The sequence below is a fragment of the Ochotona princeps genome, chromosome 2, assembly GCF_030435755.1.
Source record: "Ochotona princeps isolate mOchPri1 chromosome 2, mOchPri1.hap1, whole genome shotgun sequence".
Lineage (NCBI taxonomy): Eukaryota > Metazoa > Chordata > Mammalia > Lagomorpha > Ochotonidae > Ochotona > Ochotona princeps.
This window is the reverse complement of record NC_080833.1, coordinates 129,583,821-129,602,286: the sequence shown is the minus strand read 5'-3', so window position 1 is coordinate 129,602,286 and position 18,466 is coordinate 129,583,821.

Genomic DNA, 18,466 nt, shown 5'->3' with positions numbered 1-18,466 from the left:
TAGTTACTTTTACTGATACTTCTCCCCATTGTTTTCATTTTGAAATTTTATGCTCTATTGTGCTTTTGGGGTTTCTGGGGCCATTGTCTCTTTCTCTCTGGGTTACTGAAGCCCATTAGTCTGCCTGGTTACATGGTGCTTGTCAGATGCTGCCACCTTGTGGACAACTAGTGCTATCCTCAGCAGTAGCAGTTTCCAGCCTCAGGCGTGTGGAGCTTTGCACAGGTTCTCTGTGTTGGCCCCTTTTTCCTTCTTGCCTCCCCAGCCTCTGCTTTCTGTGCAGTTTCCCAGATCAGATATGGTCCAGCCAGGACCACTCGGTGTGCAGACAGCGGAGTGGTTCTCCACACATTGTGGGGCACCGTACCTTCTCTAGCCAAGAAAGAGCCACGGTTGGGGAGGTGGTGAGTGGCTTTCTGTGCCCCAGCATTTGTACCTCTGCCACTGGCTTCTCCCGAGGTCTGACAGGTATTGGAATGCCACGTGACCCAAGTGCTCCTTCAAAGTCTGAGTCCATGAGAAAAACTTCTGACCCTGATGGTCCTTGTGTCTCTTTTTTGGGGTATTCAGGCATCGCTCTGTGCAACTCAGGCCCCAATGCCCTTCGCTGGGGGTAGACTCTGGGTTTGCTGCATGCACCATTGACCTGTACCCTTCACCTCGCGACTACCCTTTCCCCAAAGGAGTTCCCTCCTCTGGGAGACGTTGCTTGAGTCTACAGTTCCCGAGTAGTTTTCTGGCAGTTTTTTTGTTTTTCTCTTTGCTTGTTTGGGCTTTTGTTTGTTTGTTTGTTTGCTTGTTTGTTTTCATTTTTGTTGATCCCACCAGTATCCTTGAGCTAACAGACTTTCTGCTGCCCTCTGTTTCTTATGGGTTAGTTAGGCTACTGCCGGCTTCTTCCCTGAATGGATTATTGACTCACTAGGTTTAGAGTCTGTATTGTCAGGGTGGTATCCGCTTCTTGCAGCTCTGTTTGCAGGTTGCAGTGTTGAGGTTTGTTTATTTGTTTGTTTCTGAGTTGCTCTCCTGCCACTGTGGATTCTTTTGGTACCGATGAATCTTGGGAGCTTCGGACACCTTTCCCTGCACTGTTTCACTTCCTGCTCTCTCCTCTACTTAATTCTCTCACTCTCTTTGCGCTCTCAGCTACACCAATCTTCCGTGGTTGGCCATCATTTTTCCTTTCTCCCATTTAAGTTTCTTATATTTTTCTTTATCATTGACATAGTTTCACTTAACTCTGCAATTACAGGTTTAACACTGCTTTGGGTGAAGAGTTCAACAAACAAGGCATCCTTGTATGATTGCTCAGTGGCTATATGCTCATATTGCCAGTGCTATGATTCCCTATGGTTACTGGTTTGTATCACAGATGCTGAACTTCCCCTCCAACTCCTTGCTTAGGCCTGGGACGGCAAAAGAAGATTGCACAAAGCCTTTGGATTCTGTCCTCATGTGGGAGACCTGGAAGAAAGTCCAAGCTCCTTGCTTTGGATCAACTCAGGTTCAGCTATTGCAGTCAGTTAGTGAGTAAGCCAGCATATCAAAATCATTTCTCTCCAAAAATATGATTTACATTTTCAGTAACAAATAAATCTTTTAAAACAACTACAATAAATAATAATTAGAAAAAGAGCATACACTCGCTAAAGAAAATAGACACAGTATGCAACAAATAATCAAATGTCAAGTTGCCATTGTTGTCCCAGTAGATTACATCTCTTTTTTGTACACCGATTTTGAGTTATCACATCCACAGCTAGATCTTCTATCTGCATACTTTTTCATAGTGGTGATAATCATTCTCACTTCTGCTGCTGGCATATCTGCAAGCGTAGTTCCTTAGGCTCCATGTATTCTGTAAAATTTGATTTCTGCTTGTTTAGGAAGATCTCTATTTCACATTGATGAATACAGCTTTATGAATGGCAGTTTCTTTATTTTAGAACCTGGGATATTTCTCTGCATTCTCTTGTAGCCAGTAGGATTTCTGATGAGAAAGATTTTAGGTCTAACTGAGGATTCCCTGAAGGTAATTTGGGGTGTTTCTCATGGACATTTTAGAATCTTCTCTGTCTTTCAATGTTGAAAGTTAGACTCTAGTGTGTTGTGGTGAAGGTTGTTTCTAAACATGATTATTAGGACCTCTGCATGCTTCCTGTACTTGGTGTCCCCTTTCTCTTCATACGGAAGTTCTCTGGTACCATAGGTCTTCTAATCCACTTTATCTTGGCACGCTTTCTGGAGTTACTGAGATTTGTATGTTTGGTCATTGTGTTTCACTAATTTTGAGCACTCTTGAATTTTCCTGATTTTTTCCTCTGGCTATTGACTAATTTATTTCCAGGGATTTGTCTTTTATCTTAGAAACATTTCCTCTCTTGCATGCAAACATTGAAGCTTTCCATGACATTTCCTGTTTCTCATATTGGCTCATTCATTACTAACATTTTTTATTGCTTTTCAAAATCTTAATCTTTTGTAGAATTGTTCATCCGTTTCACATGCTGATATTTTAAAAGATTTATTTTACTTTCATTGGAAAGTCAGACATGCAGAGAGGAACAGAGACAGAGTGAAAGATCTGCCAGCTGATGATTCACTCCCCAAGCAGCTGCAATGGCCAAAGCTGTACCAATCCAAAGCCAGGAACCCAGAGTTTCTTCCAGGTCTCCCATGTGGATACAGGGTCCAAAGAGTTTCGGCTTGGCTTCAAGGGTCTTGACTTCTGTCCCAGGCCAAAAGCATGGAGCTAGATAGGAAACAGGGAAGCTGGGTTTAGAGCCCATATCAGATCCCAGCATGTGCAAGGCAAAGATTTTAGCACTAGGCCATTGTGTCGGAACCCTCACATGCTGATCTGTATCTCAATAATTTGTTTCTATGGGATTTTTGAGTAATCAGGTTGTTATTACCTTTTCCTTTATTGGTAGGCATTTCATCAATCTTTTATATTTGTAATAGTTAATACTTTCTATACCCTTTTTGAGTCATAATTACTTCCTTGCTCTTATCCCTGGGCTCCCCTGTTTTTTCCTTTTTTAATTTATTTCTAGAAGTTGGTTTTACCCTCTGATTTTTTTTTTTGTCTTTGAACTATACCTCTGTAGTTTGCTTGAAGGACTGTTCCAATAATAGATAGCCCATGTATGCAGGATATTCTGGTCAATATTCAAGTGAAGCGGGAGAAGCAAAGATCATGATTATCATTGCAGCCATACCTGCAGGTCCTCTCTATCTAAGTTACCGGTGCATTGCCGGTGCACAACATTAGCCCAAAGTCACTATAACTACGCATTTGATGCCAGGACACGTACCCACAAAAAGGATATGTGAAATTCTCTGTGTATCTAGATGCCTGGCTATACATACCAAAGCCAAATACTAAGTTGTAGAATTTGCACAATTTTTGCATCAGATTCTTATGATTACATTGTTATGCACTTTTGCTCAGACCCATTGATCTGCCCTTATTCCAGAGAGAAAAGGTGTTCTCAGCACCAGCTGCCTGTGAGGGCTTTGCCTTGGCAAATTGCACATCAGTACTTTGGAAAGCTGGTGATGTGTGCATGTCTCACAGTTTCAGGTGAGGGCTACCTCCGCTCTGGCCACAATCCCAGACATGAAGTCAGTGAACAAAACGGAAGTATTTCTTGACAGCACCATGGAATTAAATTTGCCTGCACACACAGTGGCATGCAGCCATGTGTATCTATGGGGGTGGGGCTTAATGGGGGATGCTGAGCACATGGCATTCTACTTCCTGTATTCCATAAGATTTGATGAATCATTTTGTTATTTTCACTCAGTCTAGAAAAGATTAAATTCCCATTTTGATTTCCCCTATGTCACATTGTTCAGAAGTGTATCTCCATGTGGTTGTGTAATATTAAGATTTTAAGTTGTTACTTTGCATTTTGATAACACTGTGTCAGGAAAGGTAACTCACATGACTTATTTTTTTAATATTGTGAGACTGATTCATAGCTTCCCACATTGTCTATTCTAAAGAAAATTCTATGTGCTGAAAGCAAGAATGAGCATCTGCAGCTGTGGGGTGAATTATTCTATAGATATCAGCTAGTTCCATATGACCTTTATCCAATATTGATGAGATCTTTGTTTTGTTTGATTTCTTTATCTCTATATCAAGTTTCCAGTTATGAAAGTAGGGTCCTGAAATACACATCATAATTTTATTTGAATCTATGATTCAAATTAGATCTATTGACATTTGTTTGAAAGATCCAGGAACCTGGCGCTGCGTCCCACTTACTCTGATTACATAGTCCTATGACTAATTCCTTATTTTGTTCATAATGACCTTGTCTCTTTCAATATCTCTTGTATTATAAATCTAGTTTATATGACATCAGGATAGATACTGTTGATGTTTTTCACTTTCCATTAGCATAGGATACTTTATATCCTTGAATTCTCAGCATATGTCTTCATTACTTAGTGACTTGTTTCCAATAGGCAGAAAACAACTGCATCTCGCTTTTCAGTTCATTCAGACATTGCATCTTCATTCAATAATATAACCCATTTATATTCTTTTTTATTATTGATTATTTTGCACTATGTGACAGTTTCATAGGCTCTGGGAATCCCCCCCCCACCTCCTCCCCCCTGGTGGATTCCTCCACCTTGATGCAGTATTACAGCTCAAATTCAATCAAGATTCTTTCCTTGCAAACATATACCAAGCATAGAGTCCAGCTACTTATTGTCCAGATGGGTTGAACAGCTTCTTGGGGAGACCATTTCTGGTCCGAAGTTAGAGCTTAACCCATTTATATTCAACTAAAGAATGTTCAGTTTTGACTTTGGCCCACCGTTTTGCTTAAACAACTTTGTTGTTTTGCATTTCTTTTTGAAATTTATGGAAAAATCTGTCCTCGTGTTCTTTCATATTGATAGTGATCATTCTCTTTTCTAGTGTAAACTCTACATCTAAGAGACAGTTGGAACTTATGAATGCACTTGGTAAAGCTTAAGTTTACAAGACGAACTAAAAAATCAATAGTCTTTTCATACAAAATTCCATGACTGAGAAAGAACACATTAGATCAGTCCCAGCTACAATATGTAAAAGAAATTAAGTGCATTGGAACATTTTTTATAAGGATTCAAGGGACCCTTATGATAATAACTTCAAAACATTTTTAAAAAGTGGCTGGCGTGGGGCCCGGCGGCGTGGCCTAGCGGCTAAAGTCCTCGCCTTGAAAGCCCCGGGATCCCATATCGGCGCCGGTTCTAATCCCGGCAGCTCCACTTCCCATCCAGCTCCCTGCTTGTGGCCTGGGAAAGCAGTTGAGGACAGCCCAATGCATTGGGACCCTGCACCCGCGTGGGAGACCCGGAAGAGGTTCCAGGTTCCCGGCATCGGATTGGCGCGCATCGGCCCGTTGCGGCTCACTTGGGGAGTGAATCATCGGATGGAAGATCTTCCTCTCTGTCTCTCCTCCTCTGTGTATATCTGGCTGTAATAAAATGAATAAATCTTTTAAAAAAAAAGTGGCTGGCGTGATGCCTAGCAGCCAAAGTCCTCATCTTGCTTCCCAGCATCCAATATGGGCACCAGTTCTAATCCTGGCTACTCTGCTCCCTATCAAGGTCCATATTTGTGCCCTCAGAAAGTAGTTGAGGATGGCCCAAAGCCTTGGGACCCTGCACCCCTGTGGGAAACACTGAAGAGACTCTGGTCTCCGGTACCTGTAAATTATAATATTATTGCAACTTCAAACAGCTTGTATCAAATGCACTAAGATATTGTGGTGTAACCAATGAACCAACAGAGACAGACTGCTTATGATCTACATCACAGAACTGAAAAACCTGATATGCTTTTAATACCCTATGTTATTCCACAATGGTTCGGGAGAGCAGAGAAATCTTCCACCTTCTTAGAGTCTGTAAGGAAGATATTAAGTATAAAGTATCAAGATTGTAACAGGTAACTTACAGACAGCAGACTTGAATCTGCAGTAGACATCAACAGAAACTATAAAGCTATACAATGGGATCCAAGAGGGATCCTGACAACCTCTTAATAGGAGGTCAAATGCACAGAGCAGGGCGGGACCCCAGAGTGGAGCAGGTGGACAGGAGCAGGCTTGTATCCCAACTCTGGAGATTCATGGATCCTCACAAGGACTATCAGTATGGGCACCAAGGACTATATCCCAACTGCCAAGCAGACGATAGGGAATTGGAGTGCCCTCGCAAGCCGAGAACTCTGAAGCCATCCATTCCCTATTGGATCTCCCACATGGGATAGTAGAAGCCCAGATCTTTTCTCAAAGGATGTAACAACATCGGAACAACAGCCAGGAGTCCTGAGTTGTCCTCAGAAACAGAAGAACAGTTAACTTGCTTCAGGACTCAGGAGAGGAGCTTTCTCTGGTCCTTACTTAGTTCCAACTTTGGATCCCCACCCTCTCTTGCAAAAACCATCAGGGTCGCTCTGGATCTCCCCCCCCCCAAAAAAAAATCAGATAGACAGAGACAAGGAAAGTTTATAACGGACAGGAAACAGTCAGCTTGGATGCACATATACATAGCTATGTAGAACACAAAGATTAGTTATGCCTCACTAAGGTATTGAAGATTTCTTTGCACATCCCTGTTAAAACTTTTCTGCTCCTCAGTCGTTAACATATGGTTTATTAGAGTTATAAGTCTGTTTGGACTATCCTAAAATTAGTGAAGTTCAATAGAAATCATGCTTGAATACTATAAGCTGCTAAATACAAAAATGAAAATAGACACGAGACAGGTGAATAGTACCCTATAACTATTTTAAGGTGTATAGCAGCCTGTTGTGTATATATTAAAATTGAAATGTCAATGAAGTAGTAACAGGATGTGGTTAAGAACTTGCATTTTCTAACATATTGGTCACTCAATACCATGTCAATTAACTTCATGATGTTGCAAATTGTTGTTGAAATTGTGTAGTGGCTTTTCATTGGAGGGGATGATATTATGCCAGCTCTACTTTCAGACCAGGGATGGTCTCCCAATGAAACTGTTGACTACATCTGAACAATAAGATGCCGGACTCTCTGCATTGTCCATGCCCACAATAAAGGAATCATGACTGGACATGAATTGTACTACTGTAACAAAATGGAGGAATTCAATATCGGGGGAGGGCTCTTTGGAGTGGTTGGGAGAATCCAAGAGCCTCTGAAAGTGTGTCATAAAGAAAAAAAAAAATATGTGATGGAGCCCAGAATGCCAGGAACCAATGAAAACAGACGGAAAGTATCTCCACAAGTGCATAAAACTAGACCCTCAATTAAACTTCTAAATAAACCTATACAATAGAATACTAAACTTTCTACTCTTATCCCTGCCAATGGTTTCATGACCCAGGTGAGGAACAGAAAGTTGGAGAGAAGAATACACTTGATAAAATATTTTACTACAAAACACAGAGGATAATGAAAGGGAGATATTGTTAGAGTTTTTTTTAAATACTGTCTTTGCTGTATGTCAGTGGTCTGAATGTTTTTTTTATTTTCATTTCTTCCGAAAATATTTTTTTCTATTTCTTTAGTGACACATGGATCATGAAGTAGATTTGCTTTCCCCTCAGGCATTTTTTTCATTCCTCTTTCATCTCTCCATGTTGTGAAGTTTATTACTGTTACTGTTGTAGATTTGTTTTATGGTTTTAATTTTGCTGAAATATAAAAATTATGTCATAGAAATGATCATAACCAGTAGCAATGCAGTATGTATCTCTACTTCCAAGACAAAAATGAACTCCCAAAGGAACTGTCAAATATGTTTTAAGAGTAGAACGCTGGTCTCTCTTCCATTGTTCATGCCTGCAATGTAAGGTTATACTTAATTAGCAGAATGGTGGACATGTGACTGTTTATGGAGGACTATATTACTGAAATTATATGAGAGAAATTATATGAGGGAATTATAAGGGAGGAATGGGAACAGAGATACCCCAGAGCTTTTCTAAAGGCATTGTAAAATAAAAAATAGTAAATAATAATTGCAATAATGTTTTAAAAGATGAAAGCCTAAGAAAACAAGTGGCATTTAATATTGCCAAAAGCAAATAGAAATAAGCATGAAGAAAGAAGACAATATGATTCCAGAAAAGGAATACAAAAGACGTTTCACTATTGCAATGTGAAGACACACCTATGGAGGAAATGAAATACCTGAAAAGGAAATCAAAAGATTGTTTATATGATTACTCAGAAATACTGAGGAGAAAATACATGGGCTGTAGAAATCCATAAATGGCAAGCATGAGAAATTCTGCTGGCAGATTAGAAATACTAATGTGAACTCAAACTGAAATATTAAACCTTGACAGTCAATATGTAAAAAGCATGATAGAAAAGATTAGAAGAGTCATTTAAACAAAAGAAAGAATAACAGAAGTTTAAAATAAATCTTAGGCAATATCTCAATGAGAAACAGATAAAATACTAAGAAAACAAACAAGCAGAATCCCTACCATTCCAGATTACTGGTCATTATCCAAATGGCCAAATATACATGTCTTAGTAGTTCAATAACATGCCTTAATGTGGAAAGAAAATTCTTTAGAACTGTTTAGAGACATGATTGCATTTTAAAAACTCACATTTGTTTCAGAACTTGAAAGAAAAAATAAGAAAAGCTGGAGTGATGATGGGGAGAGGAAGAAGTATCACTCTGCTCTTAAATTTGTATATTTGAAATGGATAACAGGTGTAGTTCTTTTTTGTTGTTGTGCTGTGTCTTTTTCTAGGTATGGTATTAAAGTGATATTGGCTTTATGGAATTAGTTTGGAAGGATTGCCTCCATTTATAATATTTGGAAAAGCTTGTGGAAATTGGGATGATTACTTCTTTTTTGTTTGTTTGTTTGTTTGTTTTTGTTTTTTTTTAATTATTTATTATTTAACTTCAGTAATTACATTGTATTATGTGACACAGTTACATAGATACTTGGGTTCTCCCTACCCCTCCCCAAACCCTCCCACCATGGTGGATTCCTCCACCTTGTTGCATAACCACAGCTCAAGTTCAGTTGAGATTTCCCCATTGCAAGCGTATACCAAACATAGAGTCCAGCATCTTATTGTCCCGTCAAGTTCAACGGCTTCTTAGGTATACCCTCTCTGGTCTGATGACAGAGCCAGCAGAGTAGGGATGATTACTTCTTGAAATGTTTGGTAGAATTCAGCAGTGAAGACATCATGTCCAGGATTTTCTTTGTTGTAAGGGCTTAAATTACCAATTCAATTTCATTCAATTTTATAGTTCTATTCAGACTATTAATTGTCTCATGGTTCTATTTTAGTTGATTCTATGTGTTCAAAAATCTATCCATTTCCTTTTGGTCCTGTTTTGTTGGCACATGTTTGCTTGTGACGGTTCCTAATGACTCTATGTATGTCTGAAATATCTGCTGTTATAGTTCCTTTTTCATCATACATGTTGGTTTTTATTGTACAGGTATTGTAGGAGAATATATGTATAAACATGTTTATATCTCTATTGACGTTATATTTTGCATGGGGTTTGCCTTATATCAGAGATAGCATATGATATTTGTCTTTTGTAGATCGGCTGATTTCACTGAGCATAACAGTCTGTAGTTGGGGCAATTTTATTGCAAATATTAGGATCCATTTTTCATGGATTCACCCTGTTTCTTTATCCATTGCTGTTTCAATGGACATTGAGTGGTTTTCATATCTTTGCTATTGCACATTGTACTGCTGTAAATATATGGTAAGAGTTCACTTTACTGTATGCAGATTTCATTTCCTCTGGGTATATTCCCAGAAATTGGATAACTGGGTCTTATGCTAAATCAGTTTTCAGTAGTCTTAGCACTCTTCATACTGATTCCATAGTGCTTGCACTAGCTTACACTCCCATCAACAGTTGAGTAGGATATCTTCTCTGCTTATTCTTGTCAGCAGGTGTTGTTAATAGATTTCTCAATGTAGGGCAATTTCACTGGAGATAAGTGGAACCTCAATGCGGTTTTTGTTTGTATTTCCCTGACAGCTAGAGAGCCTGAGCATTTTCTTCATATGTCTATCAGCAATTTGAGTATCTTCTTTTGGAAAAATGTCCATTCATTTTTTTTACTCATTGCAAACATAGTTGTTTGTGTTGCTGCTATTCAATTTTTGAAGGTCTTTGTAAATCCTGTATATTAGATTTTCTCCCATTCTGTGGTTGCTCCTTCAGTTTGCTGATCATTGTCTTTGCTGTACAGAAGTGTCTTCACTTGGTATAGCCTTATTTATATGTTTTGACATTGACTGTGTGCTTTTTGTGACTTACTGATTAAATCTCTGCCATTGTAATTGGTCTGTTTCAATTATTAATTGCCATATGACTCAAATTATTTCAGATTTCAATTGTGCTAAATGTTACATATTTTTCTAACTGTTCTGATTTGTTTGCATATAGACTTGTGCAACAGGTTTTGATTATTCTGTGAATGTTTGAGTGGTGTGCTTATTCTGTGATTTTAGGATAATAGGTTCTGTAGATAACACTGAAACGTATATATTCTGTTTTCTGGTGAGCTCTGTTGTTTCCTTGCTGAGTTTCTGTCTTGTCAATCTGTCCATTGAGGCTAATTGGATGTTCAGATTCTTATTGTAGTACAAGAGTTTATTTCTCAGTTTAAATCTATTCATGTTTATTTCTCATACCTGGGTGTCCATGCATTTGGTATGCATATATTTACTATGGAGATTCCTTCTTGCTGAATGTGATGCCATTATTCATCTCTTCTATTTTTTTTCCATGTTGATGACCATATTATCTGACACAGAAATAGTTTCGTTGGCTCATTTTTCTTTTCTATTAGCTTGGAATAACCTTTTCTGTGATTTCAGTTTTGTTGATGATATATGTCTAATGAAGGCAAGAGATGGATGGGTCTTGCTTTTGTCCAGTCTGCTAATCTATCATATTTGATCGATGAAACACATTCAGGGTTAATATCAATAGGTAGTGAGTTGGCTCTGTCATTGCCTGTGTTAGAGTCTTGCATATGATTTTGGTTTCTTCCTCTGATTGATTTAATTCCTGGATTTTAACAGGTGAAGGACCAATAGTTGAGTCCTTGCCACCTACACAAGCCATCTGGATTAAGTCCTGTATCACAGTACATCATTGTGACACAGGCTTTATATTCCTCTGGGAGAGTAAACAAGATGGAAGAAGTTCTATATCTTTGTGAACCTTTGCTTCTCAAAGGAATGCATGCATTCAACATAGCTAAATGCATGCATACATACATTTTCAGAGAAATAAAAAAATCTATTCTGTGTGTCTTGCAATGAAGACTTAGCATGTCTGATGTTATAGCAGTCTTGATGTTGGGCAGGCAGCTTCATATTTGACTGGGAACACATCTGAGCCTTACACAGAGTAGATGTGTTCACCATTCCAGACTGGATCAAAGAGGATATTTGAAAGCTCTACCAGAATGGACCCAAGTCTGACAGGATTTGTGCAGGTGTGGATATGCTTGTGAAGGAGATCAGTGTCATCACTTTAACTTCAGGAGAAATTGGATTCATACAAGGGGAAAAAGAAATAGCTTTTATAGTCAGATGAAAAACCAACCTTTAGACGAATCTTAACAAATATCTGGCTGGCTGGAATAGCAGATTGAGTATAGTTCCTATATGTGGAATAAAAATGTGTGTGAGTGAAACTGTCAGGATACTGATGCAGAGGTGGCACAATATAAGATTGAGTATGACACCTTTAGTAAGATATCTTGACCTGTGACTTCTGGACTTCTTAAACTCAGGGTATCCTTTGTGTGTGTCAGGAATGCACTTAACGTGGAATAAAGTGTAGGGAATGTAGATTGTTTTCTGCCACCACTGCAGGTGCCATGATACAGGGATTGGTCATCTAGGAAAAAAAATAGATCTCTTCCTGAGTAGCACTGCCGGGAGAGGACAGATATCTCATTTATAGGTGTTCTATTGGTTTATTGAGATGACGACACCACTGAAGTCCCAATGGGGATGCCACCATGAATTTCATGGATCAGTTGGAAATCTGGAGATATCAGTTGTGACTTGTACTTTTTCCAAAGTCAAACATATTGTTTCCCTTTTGTCTGTTGAGAAGCCAACCTGCCCAGGCAGGGCTGTCCTGGAGAAATGAATCCTCAGGTGAGAAGAGAGGAACCCAGCTGCTCTCCTTTGTTATCTCCTAGAAACCAGAAAAGTTCACTTTTTCCCTGGAGTAAATGATGCTCTAGGGATGTCAAGCCAGGGCTGTCCTTTTTCTACAAGTGAAATGACAGTGATGGCCCCAGAGGGAGATGAGCTGATGCTATTCTCTCCTTATAAGCACATGTTGAGTAATCATCTCATAATGGATTAACATCAGAGGCATAGCTTGGTGAACGTCTTTGTATCATGTACAGAAACCTCCAAGAACAGGTAGGTTCAGTGATGAAGCTGGGCATTTTTTTTACTGAAATGTTTGCAAAATGCTCCATTCGTGATTTCTTTCTTAAATTTTACTTCAGATAGACATGAAAGGTTTCATTTTATAAATTATACAAGTGCTTTAGTGAATGTTTAGTTTGGGTTTTTTATGTATTAGAATTGAAATTTCATTTACTTTCCCTCTAACATAGATTTAAATTGTTATTTATTTCCATTTGATCTGATCTAAGGCACACCCTATCTGAGCTAATTAAGTTTGCATTTAGCCCTTGAAGCTCAATGCTATCCCTTCTTGGTATCTGCATTATTCTGATCTTTTTCTTTCAAAAAAAAAAAAAAAGAGATTTGTTCATTTTTATTGCAAAGTCAGACCAGATATACTAAGAGCAGGAGAGACAGAGAGGAAGATCTTCTGTCTGATGATTCACACCCCAAGTGACCACAACAGCCAGAGATGAGCCAATCTGAAGCCAGGAGCCCAGAACTTCTGGGTCTCTCATATGGATGCAGGTTCTCAAGGCATTGGGCCATCCTCGAATGTTCTCCTAGCCCACGAGCAGGGAACAGGATGGAAAGCAGGGCTGCTGGGATTAAAACAGGTGCTCATATGACATCCTGGTGGATTCAAGTTGAGGACTTTAGCTGCTAGGCCACCATGCTGGGCCATATTCTGATCATTTAAAAATGCACTTTTGAGGGGCATTTTTGTTGTCTCCAAATCCATACCTTATGATTCCTAATTATCTTGTCCTATGGTAGTTTTATCTAAATTTTCGGTGATACTTTTATCACCTCTGATTTTCTTAGTAGCACAAGGAACTCGACTTGTGAGAGTCTGCATATCATCCCCATTGTTCTGTGTTTAGCTATACCGCAATTAAATTCTGTATCCAAAGATAAGGTGGCAAGATGTAATGATTCAATGCTATTGTTTGCTTACTCTATTTATTTTCTAGAATTTGTGAATTTTATTTGAAAAAATCCTTAAATAAAGCTATTAATGTTAAGAAAGATGTTTATTAGCCTGATTCTGCCAGCTGACTTAATTCCATCAAGGGTTACTATCAACCTCCTCACACACATCAGTTCATTTGAAATTCTCATGCCATTTGAAAAGTGTCAATGCTGTCATATATCTTAAAATGCTACTTAACAAATAATATTGACAATTACCATAACAAAAATAGCCATTTACCTTTACATATATATATATTCTTATCCATACAGAAAGCAAGCGCAGCTGTACATTCATTCATTAAAAAGTGTAATTTTAACTCATAATATAGCACTGTTTAAACAAGTGATGCTGTGTTCCACATAGGAAAAAGATCATTGATAAAAGCAACTTTCTTGGAAAAACTACTTTAATTAAGCTGAAACTTGACCAGTTGAATGTCAGAAGGAGTTCACTTTCAAGTCCTGGTTACTGCATGTTCCTGATCTGACTTCATGATTCTAATTCACTTGGGCCGTAGTAGCTTAGCACTTAAGTGTTTAGTCTGATACACTCATGGAAGACACAGAGTTCCTCATTTTTAATTGCAGCCAGGTACAGACACAATTTTTGCATACATTTTGGGGTTGTAAACCAGTGGATGGAAGATGCTCTCTCTTGCTTCCTTTTGAGTAAGTGATTTTTGAAAACACACTTTCATCTAGACTTTAACTTTGTATTGGTGACTTCTCAGTATCATTGCATTGCCTCTATTTTTTGTACCTCTCTAATGCAGTTGCAGAAATCTCATCATTATATTGTTGTTCCTTGGCCATTTAATTGTGGCATTTTCATCATGGCTATGATTGCATAAATGCTTTGGAGTTTAATATGTAAGCCAGTACTAAAAGGGTGAACAATTTGCGTATGTTCTATCCCATGCTAGTTCTCTGGGTCTTCACTCTCAATCTCAGACAACTTACACTGTTACTTCTTGCATTGCGAATTGATCTGCACATTAGAATTTTTCGAAGTGTTTACACAATTCAAAGAAAAACAACTTTGTGTTTATAACATATTAAAATCATAAGTCACTAGACCCAGCATTTTCTGTTCCATTTCCCAGTTCAACAGCATTTAGTTTAAATTAAATGATCCTTGATTGATGGTGCTGCCAAATTGCTCATATAAAAATATAGGATACAAAATTAACTTTGAAATTCAGAAAATATTATCTGATATAAGAATGGATACACCAGTTCCCTTTTTTTTTCCTATTTGCCTGAAATGTCATTTTCCACCCTTTCAGTTTCAATTCCATGTGTTTACAATTGTGAAATGTGTCTCCTGTAGGCAAAAGACAGATGGTTTTGGTTTTGATCCAGTCTGCTATTCTATGATACTTGATTAATGAGTTTAAGCTATTTATATTCAAGGATTAAGATGGATAGGAAGTAACTTGGTTCTGTCATTTCAACAATGGATTATTCATTGTTTGATTTAAGCTTCTTTTCGTTTTTGGTTTTTTTTTTCTGGTTTTTTTTTTTTTTAAGATTTTATTATTATTGGAAAGCTGGATATACAGACAGGAGGAGAGACAGAGAGGAAGATCTTCCATCCGATGTTTCACTCCCCAAGTGAGCCACAACGGGCCGGTATGCGCCAATCCAATGCTGGGACCAGGAACCTCTTCCTGGTTTCCCACGCGGGTGCAGGGTCCCAAAGCTTTGGGCCGTCCTCGACTGCTTTTCCAGGCCACAAGCAGGGAGCTGGATGGGAAGTGGAGCTGCTGGGATTAGAACCGGCGCCCATATGGGATCCTGGGGCTTTCAAGGCAAGGACTTTAGCCACTAGGCCATGCTGCCGGGCCCTTAAGCTTCTTTTTATAATTTTATTGGGATGTTCTCCATATTTGCCTTTAGTTTTGATAGGTGTGCTATTCCTTTGTTCTGTCAAGAGAATATCATTAAATATCATTTGCAGTACAGGTCAGGAAGATGAAAATTCATTGAACTTTTCCTTACTGTGGAAGCATTTTCTTTCATTTTCAAAGACAAAAGAATGCTTTGCTGAGTATGTTATACTGGGCTGACAATATTTTTTCCTTTAGAGTCTGAAATATGTCACTCCATTTTTTTCTGGCCTGTAGTTTCACTGAGAGGTCAGCAGTGAGTCATATTGTTGCCCCTGTATAAGTTACTCAACTTTTCTCTCATGCATATTTAAGGCTTTTTTCCCTGTGTACTATTGAAAACAGCTTTATTAATATCTGTTAGGTCAGATAAAACAGACTTTGACAATGGAAAATATTAAAAGAGAAAAATAATGACACCCCATAATGATCAATGGATCGTTTCAACAAGAAGAGAACACCTTACTAGTTTCTAGAATGTTTTTCTTTTTGTTTTTTTAATTTTACTTGGTTTATCTCTCTTGCTCTTCTTTGCTAGTCTGACTAAAGTTTGTTATGCTCGTCCTCATTAAAAGTGGTTCTTTCTTGCTGCTACTTATAGATTTTAGTTTCAATTCCATTAACTTTTTTTTCTAATTTATTTTATTGTATTGTTGTTGACAATCTTTACATAGTTAATTACAGTTAAAGAAAGAAAAAGAAAAAAAAAAAAAAAGGTTTAGGGGATAGGGAGGTGGGTAATACTATTATGTCCATATTGTTTCCATCATGTATCTGAGGTAAAGGGGGATATTGAGGGAGAAGCCCCACCCGGTTTCCCACCCACCCCAAGTCCAGGATGTGGGGCATGCTCTGAGATATGTGCTTGAGTGGTGTTAATAGTTCTCCGGTTATGAATCGCTGCCAGTTTCGCTCGATGAGGTCGTCCACTGATTGATATGGTCCGTTATAAAGTCTCCGTTTGCCCCATATTTCGCTGCCAACATATAGCTGAGATGAATGATTGATCTGCTCTGTCTTCTGTCTTTTCTTGATTAGAGTCCTGAGTCCAGCAGTTCGATTGGGGAGATCTCCAAAGAAACTTTGAGGTATTCCCAGACTAGTTTCTTGTATGTTCTAGCAAGCACAGGGCCCGGCACAGTCCATCACCCCGATCAGCTGGTGGTTGCAATTGCTAGGTTGGTTCTGTTTTCAGTCCCGAGTTGCACTGGAACCAATGGGTGTTGCAGTCCAGTCTGGTTCGGCCCTTACATCAACCAGTGGGAGCTGCAGCCTAGTTGGGGCGACCCACAATAACCCCCACCAGGCCCGCCCCCTACCCTGGTTTGCCAGTATGTGTAGCAGAAGACCAGTCTGTCCCCCATCCCATTTGGCTCTGGTACTTGTCAATGGGTATTAAAGCTTGGTTTTATCTAACCAACTCAACCATCCAGCCCTCACAGATATTGTTGAGTACCTCTCTATCTAGCCATCCCAGCCCCCGTCCTAGTTTTCATGCCCTCCCACGGGAATAGTGACCCAGGAAGGGGGAACCCACTTTTTCCCTCCCAGGTCTCCCTGTCCCGGTTTATGCACTCTTTATGTGGTTCTGTGATTTGACTTGACAGAATTAGTCCCCAGTGCTAGCTTCTGCGGCTATGCCCATACATCCCTCACCCACTCTAATTTATGCTTTCACCAGCAGGAATAATCAGCCCAGCCTGGCTTTTCCCTGGTCTAATCCACATGCGGCGCACAGGTGTTGTAGCCTTGCTTAGTCTGGTCTGTCTCTATCCCAGCCCACACTCTCCAGTGGGAGTAGCTGTCCAGCGAGGGGACCAGCCCATTAATCCCCCTGCCGGTTCTGTCCCTCCCTTCCTGGATCTCACGTGTGCTGGTTTTGTCGCGACCAAACCCGGCCCATCCCACACTCTGTTCTGGTGATTGGATTTGCCAGTGGGTGACATGAACTGATTCAGCCTGGTCTGCTCCTGACCCATGCTGAATGTATGCCAGTGGGAAACTTTCCATGGCCTATTCTGGGCTGTTTCCTATCATGCTTCTTGCGCTAACCTGCAGGGACTGTGTCCTGCCAGAGGAGCTGCCCAGGCTCCTCCATCAGAACCCCTCCCAATGGCAGATTTTGCGCATGCCAGGGGGTCCTTGAGCCAACCCAACTCAGTTCACGTCCTGTCCTAGCAGGAACAGTGGCTTTTCCTGGCTGGCTTTCACCCCATTCTGGTTCTTGTTGTTGGATGTTTCAGCCCGGCCATAGCTCGTCCATACCCACATACAGCTCACGCATGGCTCAAGAGGGGATTGAGACCCAGCCTAATCAGTCCCACATCTACCCTCTGGTTCTCCATGACACCAGATGATGTTGGGATCTGAACTGGCCTGGTGCATCCCATCCCAGCCCACACTAGTGTCTCGGGTGACTACAACTGTTTCCTAGATAGAATGCAGCCCCCATTCCAGCACACGCACCCCTTGGTGGGAACTTCAACCCAGTTAAGGTGTCCCCATGCCTCCCCAACTGGACCTGTTCCCAGAGCTCCCTGGCCGGGCGGCCAGCAGGCAGAGCCTGGCACCACATGGTGCACTAGCTGCCCTGGGGGAGGCCGAGGACTCGTTCACTGCCTTGTGGCAGTGTCTTTGGCGTGAGCCCCCAGCATTGGGTATGACCTGGCAGGGGCACCCCCCACAGCTGCCACACTGTGAGGAGCAGCATTTGCCCTCCAATCCCAAGGCCCGAACCCCTCCCAAACTCACCCTGCCACAAGATATTAGCAGCTGGGCGGAGTTAGGAATTTTAACCCAGTTCCCAAGTTCCGTCATGGCATACTTACCCTGAGGGAAGAGCTCTCTTGGGTCCTGGGGAAGGCCGAGGACTCGTTCACTGCCTTGCAGCAGTGTCTTTGGTGTGAGCCCCCAACATTGGGTCCGACCTGGCAGGGGCACCCCCCACAGCTGCCACACTGTGAGGAGCGGCGCTTGCCCCCGAATCCCAAGGCCCGAACCCCTCCCAAACTCCAATTCTATTTACTTTTGCTGTGTTTTTTTTTTAATCTTTTCTTTTTTTGCTTCCTTTTCTGTTGGGGGTTAATAAATGAAAGATACAAAGTTGTGCAAAACTGATTTTTTATGTCAACAGGGCCACCATCATATCATAGA